This window comes from Trachypithecus francoisi, unplaced genomic scaffold (assembly GCF_009764315.1).
Source record: "Trachypithecus francoisi isolate TF-2019V2 unplaced genomic scaffold, Tfra_2.0 Contig00127, whole genome shotgun sequence".
NCBI lineage: Eukaryota > Metazoa > Chordata > Mammalia > Primates > Cercopithecidae > Trachypithecus > Trachypithecus francoisi.
In genome coordinates, this window is record NW_022680482.1 from 528,227 (window position 1) to 539,540 (window position 11,314).

General features: G+C 47.6%; 1 pseudogene; it reads right to left on the bottom strand.

The window, feature by feature from the left end:
* Nucleotides 1-8,304: 8,304 nt before the first annotated feature.
* LOC117099698 lies at nt 8,305-10,458 on the bottom strand (annotated as a pseudogene).
* Nucleotides 10,459-11,314: the final 856 nt, after the last annotated feature.

Here is an 11,314-nt window from a genome sequence, read left to right on the forward strand (position 1 = left end):
TGAAAGACTGGAAGCTTTTACCCTAAGAGCAAAAACAAGGATGCCTGCTTTTATCACTTCTATTTGACATAGTACTGGAGGTTCTAATTAGTTAGAGCAAAAAGGCAAGTAAAAGAATAAAAGATATTCCAATCTTTTAAAAAAGTAAAATTACCTGTTTGCAGATGACATAATCTTATATATTAAAAATCTTATAGTTTCTGTGATATTAACTGTCAGATGGAATAAAATTTAGCAAAGCTGCAGGATACTAAATCAATACACAAAAATCAGTTGTATCTCTAAAATAACTAACAATAAACTATCTGAAGAAGAAATCAAGACAACAGTATCATTTGTGATGCATCAAAAGAATAAAATACTTAGAAACCAACTTAACCAAGGAAATGAAAACCCTGTACAGCAAAAACTATAAACATTGCAGAAAGATATTAAAGATGACACAAACAAATGAAAAGACGTGTGTTTATGGATTGGAAAACAAAACATTGTCAAGATGCCATTTTTAACTATAGTCATCTGTGGATTCAATAAAATTTCTATAAAAATCCCAATATTTGCAAAAATAGAAAAACCTATTATAAAATTCAGATGAAATCTCAAAAAACCACAAGTAGCCAATTTAATCTTAAAAATGAACGATTTTATAGGACTAACACCTCCTAGTTTCAAATTTACTGCAATGCATCAGTACCAAAAGCAATGTTGTACCAGCATAGAGACAGACATAAAGACCAATACAATAGAAATAAATAATCAAAAAACATGGTCATGATTTTCAAGAAGGCAGCCAAAACTATTCAATAAGAAAAAATCAGTATTTTTAACGGTGTTAGAAAAAAAATGGATATTTACACGAGAAAGAATGAAGTTGGACCCTTACTTTATATCATATAAAAACCTAATTTCAAAATGGGCCAAACATCTAATTGTAAGAGCTAAGTTTCATAACATAGAATCTGCAATAATTCCTTGGATATGACAGTGAAAACACTGACAACAACAACAACAAAAATACATAAAAAGAACTTCAACAAAGTTAAAAACTTTTATGTATCTGAGGATACAATCAATAGATTGAAAATGCAATTCACAGAGGGGGAGAAAATATCCACATATTATATACATGATAAGTAATTAATATCCAGGCTATATAAAGACCTCAGCAACAGCAACAAAATAATCAAATTTAAACAAGAGCAAAGGTTTTAAAATACACATTTCTTTAAAGAAGATATACAAATGACCAGTAAGCACAGCATAAGGTGCTCAGCATCACTAATCATGATAAAAATGCAAATCAAATCACAATGCAATACCAACTGACACATATAAGTACAGCTACCATCAAAAATAAAATAACAACAATCCAAAACAACAAAAATCCAGAAACAACAAACGCCGAATGTGGAGAAGTCAGAACTTTTGCACACTGCTGATGGGAAAGTAAAATGGCACAGCCACTATGGAAAACAGTAATCACCATATGACCCAGTAATTCCACTTCCGGGTGTATACCCAAAAGAAGTGAAAGTGGGAATTTGCATAGATATTTGCACACCCATGTTTATAGCAGCACTTACAATAGCCAAAGGTGGACAAAGCCCAAATGTCTATCTACCGATGAATGGATAAGTAAATATGGTCAATACACTCAATGATATATTATTCAGCCTTAAAAAGAAAAGAAATTCTAACACATGCTACAACATAGATAAATCTTGAAAAGATTATGCTAAGTACAATAAGTCAGACACACAAAAAAGCAAATACTGTATGCTTCCACTTTTATGATCCACCTAAAGCAGTTAAACTCATAGACACAGAAAGTACGTTGGTGATTGCCAGGGGGTGGGAGGAAGGGAAATGGGGAGCTATTGTTCAAAGGATACAGAGTTTCACTTTGGGATGATAAAATAGGTTCAGAAAAGGATAGTGGCAGATGGTTGCACAACAATGTATTTGTACTTAATGCCACTGAATTGTACACCTCAAAGTGGTTAAAATAGTAAATTTTCTGTTACACATATTTTACCAAAGTAAAAAAAAATAGCAAATATTTTTAAAACTACATTTTTCTTTGAACTGTCTTTTTACATCCTTTGTCCATTTTTCAATTTGGCTGCCGGCTTTTTGTTTAATAATTTATGATAGCTTTATATATTACCCAAATTAGCTTTTTGTCTGTCATGTATGTTGCAGATCTATTTCCCCAGTCTGTTGACTTTTGACTTTGAGGCATTTTTCTCTCATAGAAAGTTTTAATTTTTATGGAGTTAAATGCATCAGTCTTCTATTCAATGACTTCTTAATGGGTATGGTGTTTCAGTTTAGGATGATTAAAAAAAAGCTGTAGATGTGGATAAAGATGGTTGCACAACACTGTGAGTATACTGGATGCCACTGAACTGTACATTTAAACATGGTTAAAATGGTAAATTTTATGTTATGTATATTTTACCACCAAAAAAGGGCCAGGCTTAGATGTTTCTATGTTAGGGGTTTGAAGTACCTCTAACATTTATCCCCCTCCAGGACTCTAATTTATAAAACACCCACACAAGAAAAGTAGATATTGACTTCACAAATCTCCATTGTACCTTACAGTCCCCTCAGCAGGGACTGTCTGGGAAAGCAGAGCTGGAAAAAGCCGCATAAACTTGAGGTCAATCTGAGACCTCCCATCCGCTACTCTGGAACCTAATGGAGGAAGCATGCTTGCAGGCTGACCTGGAGAGATGAGATGGGGTATGCAGAAGAGTCCTCCCATTAGCCTAGACCTTGAGTGCTCTCACATGCTCTTAGGAATGCATCAAACCAAGAAAGCAAGCTAGGAGGGTAACACACCTGCCTGTACACAGGGAGTTATGAAATGTCTGAGCTGAGCAAGTGACGCACAAGACGACAGAATCAGTATGACCTTTACACGGTGACCTGGCTTAAATAATTTCAGGCTCTCATTAACCAGGTGAGCTCCTCTTTCTCTCTGAGGTAGGTAAACTAGAGGGAATGAAGTCGGATTTTAGGATAATGGAAACGAAAGCCTGGTAGTATTTCTTCTAACTCTGTTATAAAGTAAAAAATAAATTCCCTTTCTCAGGGCCCAAATGTTGGGTAAAAAAATTTTTTCTTCGTCATCTCAGTCATGTAATGAGTCATGTAATGAGGACTTTAGCAGAGCAATACGATCATGATTGCTTACTCTTTCTCTGCACATTGTGTGCTTTTTCAATTTTATAAGATCCAGTCGTCTCATCACTAGAGGTGACAACTTACCAGCCGCCCTCGCTCGCTCTCAGGGCCTCCTCGGCCTAGGCGTCCGCTCTGGCCGCATCTGAAGAACGCTTCAGCCTGTGGCTGCGCTGTGAGGGCCCCTCTCTGGGGCTGGCCGAGGTCGGAGCCGACTCCCTCTGCTCGCGGGGAGGTGTAGAGGGAGAGACGCGCGTGAGAACCCGGACTGCTGCGCGGCCCTCTCGGGCCGGCGGGGGGTTCCGGGTGGGTGCGGCCTCTGCGGCCCCGCATTCCACTCGGGGTGGCCGGCCAGTGCCTGCTGGGTTTGATGGGGGGATGAGTTCCCTCTGGGCTGCCAGAGTGCCCGGGCTGGGTGCCACAGAGTCCTGCCGGGAGTGCCAGTGAGAGGTGAAACCGGCTGGGCTTCTGGGACTGGCGGGGACTTGGAGAACTTTTCTGTCTAGCTGAAGAATTGTAAATGTACTAATCAGCGCTCTGGGTCTAGCAAAAGATCTGTAAATGCACCAATCAGCACTCTGTGTCTAGCTAATGGGGTGGGGACTTGGAGAACTTTCCTGGATAGCTAAAGGTTTGTAAAGGCACCAATCAGCACCCTCAAAACGGACCAATCAGCTCTCTGTAAAATGGACCAATCAGCAGGATGTGGGTGGGGCCAGATAAGGGAATAAAAGCAGGCTGCCCGAGCCAGCAACCGCAACCCGCTGGGATCCGCTTCCATATGGTGAAAGCTTTGTTCTTTTTTTTTTTTTTTTTTTTTGAGACGGAGTCTCGCTCTGTCGCCCAGGCTGGAGCGCAGTGGCTGGATCTCAGCTCACTGCAAGCTCCGCCTCCCGGGTTTACGCCATTCTCCTGCCTCAGCCTCCCGAGTAGCTGGGACTACAGGCGCCCGCCACCTCGCCCGGCTAGTTTTTTGTATTTTTAGTAGAGACGGGGTTTCACCGTGTTAGCCAGGATGGTCTCGATCTCCTGACCTCGTGATCCGCCCATCTCGGCCTCCCAAAGTGCTGGGATTACAGGCTTGAGCCACCGCGCCCGGCCGAAAGCTTTGTTCTTTTGCTCTTCACAATAAGTCTTGCTGGTCCTCACTCTTTTTTTTTTTTTTTTTTTTTTTTTTTTTTTTTTTTTGAGACAGAGTCTTCGCTCTGTCACCCAGACTGGGGTGCAATGGCCCGATCTCAGCTCACTGCAAGCTCCGCCTCCCGGGTTTATGCCATTCTCCTGCCTCAGCCTCCCGAGTAGCTGGGACTACAGGCGCCCGCCACCTCGCCCAGCTAGTTTTTTGTACTTTTTTTTTTTTTTTTAGTAGAGACGGGGTTTCACTGTGTTAGCCAGGATGGTCTCCATCTCCTGACCTCGTGATCCACCCATCTCGGCCTCCCAAAGTGCTGGGATTACAGGCTTGAGCCACCGCGCCCAGCCGGTGCTCACTCTTTGAGTCCATGCTGCCTTTATGAGATGTAACACTCACTGCGAAGGTCTGCAGCTTCACTGCTGAAACCACAAACCCACCAGAAGGAACAAACTGTGGACGCACCATCTTTAAGAACTGTAACACTCACTGTGAGGATCTGCAGCTTCATTCTTGAAGTCAGCGAGACCAAAAACCCACCAATTCCGGACACAATCATACTAGCTGTGAGCAAGACCACTGAATGTCACACCGGGTTGCCAGCATGTCTGGGAAGAGCAGAAACTGGGGCAGCCAAATGGCTGGCAGAGGCCAGCTAGTATGTATGTGATGCCTAGTCCGTAGGGGACTCCACATTTAAAAGACAAGATAAGCAAATGCCAGGCTGCCTCGCCAGTTATCCCCCAAATAAAACAATACAAGTAAACTCTCCAGGGAATGTGTACGTGTGCACACCTAAGCACATGCACACAGCTATATGCAAAAGGGAAAGGCTGGGAAGGAACAAAACCAACCTCTGAACACCAGTTACTTCTGAGGAAGGGTCAGGTGTGGCTGACTGTCAGTATTACTCAGCTTTTCAACTGATGAGATTGCGTCAATTTTGGCAGTTTTGTTTAAAGTCAATTTGCACTCCTTGGGTGATCGCACAGGCCCTGCAAAACTGAACCACCAACAACTATCTGCACCACTTCCTATGAGGCCAAATAATGGCTTCCCTCAAAGCTCAGCCCTCCCACCCACCTCCTAGTCATGGTCCCATGCAGGGGACTACTGGACTTCTGAGGTACAGGGGTCCAGGCCAAACCCACCCCACAGATTCCTAGTGAAACCAGAATGTATCCAAGTGCCTTTCCCCCACCTGGGCCACGTGCCCAGTGCATAAATATGCCTGTGTTTGCTCCCCTAGGGCAGAGGCTCCATTTCCTTACAGCTGGAATGAGGGGTGGGGAGATTTGATGATGTCCTGTACACGTTGGATGTTAATCCGGTGTGATGCTGTAGGAACAGCTTGCATGAGTCAGGTGCATTCTCAGCACGTGGTGTGTGCTGCCCCTTCCAGCTGCAGGAGTCCCAGAAGGTAAGTGCTACCGCAATCCCCATTTACTGGTGAGCAAATGTCAGGTGATCTGCAGCCGGCCAAGCAGCTGCTAAGTGACCAACAGGCTGGATCTGCATCTCACTTGCAGAGGCCCTGCCTGGCTGCTGGGGCTGCCCTGCAGACTCATCCTGCCTCCTTCTCCTCTTCTATCCACAGCTATCCCAGCTTCTAGCCACAGCTGCTCTCCAGGTGGGGAAAATCTATGGATGCACCAGAGTGCAAGTACTCAAAGACTCCAGTGTGCAGACAGGCCCCTGCTCCATGTTGTTCCCATATACAAGTCCAAGTTTATCTAGGGCTACAGCAAATCCAAGCTTCCCTGAATTCCCTGCTGAGGCCAAACTGAGTCCTGCAACGCCCTACACTGGTAAGCTACACTAAGTCCTACAATACTACACTGGTAAGCTGCCAGTCCCAGCCCCTCCTTCCTCCTGGGACCTGTCTGTACAGTCTGTACAGTTCTGAAGCCCTACAATAATGTTGAGATTCTAAGCCAACTCTCACCCATAGAGGTAAACAACCAGGGGCCACCAGGGGTAGAGAACATACTCAGACAGGTTCCACTGCCTATAGGCTTAATGTCCTTTCCCCACTACCTGCCATATTTGCCAGGCTGGAAGGGGACTCCAGAAACTTTGGAAACCCAATCTTGTAGCTGGTGTATGAAAAAGAGGCCAGGAAAAGCACCACTTCTGTCCATGAAGCCCCTAGATGGAACCCAGGAATTGGGAAATATGTGGGTACCAAGCCTGACACCCACTCAGACCCAGGTGGCAACTGCAGCAGTGGTTGCCCCTTTTGCCACTCCTGCTGTATCAGTACAGGAGGGAGGAGCATCTGACCCCACGTGTGAGAATAGAGACACTAGGTGTGGGAAGGTTCCAGTGGTTACTGCAGTTGAACCTTCCCAACCAGATCCATGCAAGGCCATCTTAGGTGGGTGCATGCCTGGGCTGGGCTGGGCTGGGCAAGGACACCCTTCAGAGGGTGAGAGCCACGGAGGAGGGCTGTCACAGAGGTTCCTTTTCCTGCTCTGAGAACAGGTTGGGGGAGTATGGGGGACCTCTCCCACCTCCCTGCTGCTCCCAGGACCCCCTTCTTTCAAGATGAGGCATTCTCCTGCCTGCCTGTTCTCATTTGACCCCAAGAGGCCATTGCAAACATTCAGATAAGAAAAAGAAAAAAGCCCCATCTGTTTCCCCTGACACATCTGAGGCAGGGGGTTATGCCTAGGGGACCTAGAGTGGAACCCATACATCTGCCCACCCCCAAGGCTATGCTGGCTTCATCTTGTCTATCAGTGTGGTATAGGGGGAGAGGAATGGTCATCATACAGGCCGTGGACGAGTTCTACAAGAGCCAAGTAGAAGAGCACTGTCCCGGCATGCTGCCCAGCACCCAGCTCACATACACATCTCCAACTGGACAGCTTCCCTGAAGCAGGCCTTGAAGTCAGACTCCCTGAGAAGCCTGGAAAGGAGACTCTGCCAGGCTAAAGGGCCTATCCCCAAAGGTGCCACCCACACCAGTCTCATCTTGACAATCTTGGATTATTTTTGCCCTGAAGTTTTGGAGTGGAGGACAGGGAGACAGGAGACAGTCCACATTAGCCACCTTTCCAGAGAGAGTGTGCCAGCCCTCCAGATTGGGGCGGGTCAGACCTCCTCCTCACTGGTTGCCAGTTGAGGAAAGCAGCATGCATGAGCATCCGCCTGTCTCCCCAGGTCATGTTTAGAAACCCCATCTGTGCCTTTGGAGAGAGACTGCCCCGAGAACACAGGCCCAGCAACTGCCATCTACTACCCCCAGGGCCTAATCCCCTTCTACATGGGGTTCACTGCATGTGACTACACAGTGGGCTTGATTCCTGCCCACTAGTGCCTGCCAGACACCCCATGCCCACCTCATGAAGAGAATGAGGTCACATAGACACACCCAGGCCACCACAGTGAGGGGGTGACTGGGGCCCTACTTGCCCACCCTTCATTGCTGGTTCAAGGCCAGCTGTCTGACCACATTTATACCCTGAGGTGGGATGTTGGGGACATTGTCCACTGGGGTCACTAACCACTTTTAAAGTTCCAGAAACAGAGGGCCAGCTGGTCCCCCTGGAAGTTCGGTACATGGGATAAGCCAAGGTTTAACCTTCAGGAACAGGTTTCTCACCAATTAGCTGCCCAAGACCCAGGGCAGCCCCAAGTTCATGTGAAACCTACCTTCCATGTCCACAGCTCATGTCGACCCCTCCAGGAGCCACTGGAATGCTTGTTCCTGGGCATGTGATAAGCCCAAGACAGCTGCAGCTCTGCAGAACCACTATGCCCATCTGGCAGCAGTACACAGAGAGGGTATAGAATGAAGTTGGAAGTGAAACCAGATACTATGTGAATGCTTTATTAGGTAAAATCACATCCTATAAAAATGGTCTAAAATGCAAAAGGAGATGTGAAGACACAAAGAAAAAGTACGTAGTGACATATGGCTATCAGGACACACTAAAGAATCCGCACTGCTTCCCCCCTTTACCCAGAAAAGAAAGGTTCTAGGCCACCTCCTCCTCAGCACACTCCTCAAACTCCTTGGCCAAGGCATTCTGGCACTGCTGGTACTCAAACCAGATCATGTTGCTTTCGGCCTCAGTGAACTCCATCTCATCCATGCCCTCACCCATGTACCGGTGCAGGAAATCCTTGTGCCTGAACATAGCTGTGAATTGATCTGAAATGTGCTTGAAGAGTTCCTGGGTGGCCATGTTGTTGCTGCTGAAGGTGGCTGACATTTTTAGCACCTGGGGTGGGATGTCACAGATGACTGCTTTTACATTGTGGGGGAGCCAGTCAGTAAAGTAGCTGCTATTCTTGTGTTGAATATTGAACATTTGCTCCTCCACCTCCCTCATGGACATGCAACTTCTGAAAAATGGCAGTCACCATTAGGTAGCTGCCATGATGGGAGTCACAGGCAGCCATCATATTCTTAGCATCAAACATCTGCTGGGTGGGTCAGGGCTCAGTACTGCTGGCTGCCCTGGCTGGTGAGTGAGGCAAAGCCAGGCATGAAGTGCAGCCAGGGAAACAGGACCATGTTCACAGCCAGATTCCACAGGTCAGCATTCAGTTGGCCTGGGAAGCTCAGGCACATGGTGGCCCCACTCATGGCAACAGACATCAGGTGATTCAGGTCACCATAGGTGGGTGTGGGCAGCTTTAGATTTCTGGGGCACATGTTATAGACAGCTTCATTATCAATGCAAAAGGTCTCATCTGCACTTTCTATGAGCAGGTGGACTGAGAGGGTGGCATTGTAGGGCTCTACCATGGCATCTGACACTTTGGGTGAGGACAGGACACTGAATGTGTTTATGATCCAGTCCGGGTATTCCTCCTAGATCTTACTGATGAGAAGGGTACCCATCCCAGACCCAGTCCCCCCACCCAGGAAGTGAGTCAGCTGGAACCCTGCAGTCAGTCACAGCTCTCAGCCTCTTTCCTCACAACGTCCACCACCCACTCCATCAGCTCCGTGCCTTCTATGTAGCGTCCCTTGGCCCAGTTGTTCCCAGCTTCACACTGACCTGAAAGAAAGTACAGCCACTCAATGGCCAGGTATACGGTAATCACTGGTCACCACAATGCAAAAAGGACCAAGTGTCACATGTAAGGTGAAAGCATCATTCACCCTGCAGGTGGAGCAAATAAAACCTCCTCCTCCAAAGTTACAGGACAGCAGCCTCACCTGTTAGAAATTCAGTCAGGAGCCAAACCTGAGACAGCCTAACATCAGACCATGCTGCAGGTGCCTCCTTTCTCATTACCAGGGAAGGCAGCAGCCATGGTCCCAGCTCAGCTCCCTGCAGGGAGATTACATCAGCAGCTCCTCACCTTGAGGAAACAGCTGAGCCTTCCTCCCAAAGCCCATTTAGGAGAGGGAGATTTTGTGACTCAGGATAGAAGGGTGTTCAGGATCCTTGACTCCACAGTTCCCACAGCAATGATCTTGGGGCACTCCTTGACTTTGAGCTGCTCTAAGGAGCTGCACCCCAGTCCTCACCTGCAGCTCACCGAAGATGGAGATGTCCAGCCTGAAGATCCACCCGAAGGGCCCGGAGTACACAGAGTCCATGATGCCCGGCTCCAGATCCATGAGCACAGTGTGGGCTACCTATCTGCCACATGAGGGGGATGGGCGGGCATCAGCGAGGGGAGGGCCGCCATTCTCAGGAAGGCGGTTGGGGAATGACTGGGGTCTCACCGCTGGCCTCGTTGTAGTACATGTTGATGCGCTCCAGATGCAAGTTGCTGTCCCCGTGGTAGCTGTCAGTGGAGTCAATGGCATGTTCGTCAGAGATCACCTCCCAGAACTGCGAGACAAGAGGGGCCAGACAGGCCAGGGGTGAGCCAAGGAGGCCAAGGAGCTGTAGGCACCCTAGCCCCTCTCCCACCTCCACCCCCTCCCGCAACCCCCAGACCGCTGTGTCCCTGGGGGTCCTCTCTGGCAGCCTTACGAGCCGCCCAGCTCCACCGTGTCACGGCAGGGAGCCCAGGGTCCCCAAAGCAGAAGCGCCAGCCCCGTCACTGCGAATATCTTCCCCGGCCACCCAGCAGGCCTGCGCTGGGCCCTCAGAGAACCGGGAGCCAACCTTGGCGCTGACCTAGTTCCTGCACTGCTCCCTCTGCTTGAGTACTAGCTCCCGCATGGCCAAAGCAGGACTAGGGCGACAGGAAAAACACCAGGAGGAGCAGACGCGCAGTGACCTAGCCCGCGCTTCCCCAAAGCTTAACTAGCCCTGCGCCCACCTACCCCACCTACCCCAGCCTCGGATTGGGCTCCCAGAATAAGCAACAGCTTTACTTCCACACAGGGGTACCCACCTGTGAATCCCTTGTAGTTTATCGTCTATTGGAGAGTTCAGGTGGCCTTGCTCTGGTCCTTTCCACGTTGGGGAAAGCTGGTCAGCTGGAAAACTTTCTCCCATGTCTTCAGTAAAACTAAATCCCTAGGTGAGCCGAAACTGAATTTTCCTCCCATGTGAAAGAGGCAGGCTTTTGTTTCCATATTCACAGAGTGCCTTTGCACCTGTCCTAGATTGATGACATATTTTTGTGATTGATGAGTCCTTTCATCTCTTAGGAGATCTGTCGTTGTGAAAGGCCTTCCATGTGCTAACTCAACAGGACTTAATTATAAGTTTACCTTTGGAGCAGCTCAAACCCGCAGTAAGCTATGAGTATTAGAGATAGGCCTCTGATTTAGCTAGAGTCTTCTTTAGAATATAATGAGCCCTTTCACCTTTCCAGAGGACTGCGGTCCCCATGCAGAGTTAAGGTGATACTGGATTCCTAAACCTAAGAATAGGTATTGGGATATGCCTGCTGTGAAAGATGGGCCATTGTAACTTTGCAAGCTCTTAGATGACCCATACTGAAGAATTATTTCTTCTGGTAAACACTTTTCAGATAGAATGGGGAATGCCTTGATCTAACCAGTGAATGTATGGGTAAGCATTAGCAAATATTTGAATCTCCTACAGAAAGGCAGCTGAGTAAATTAGA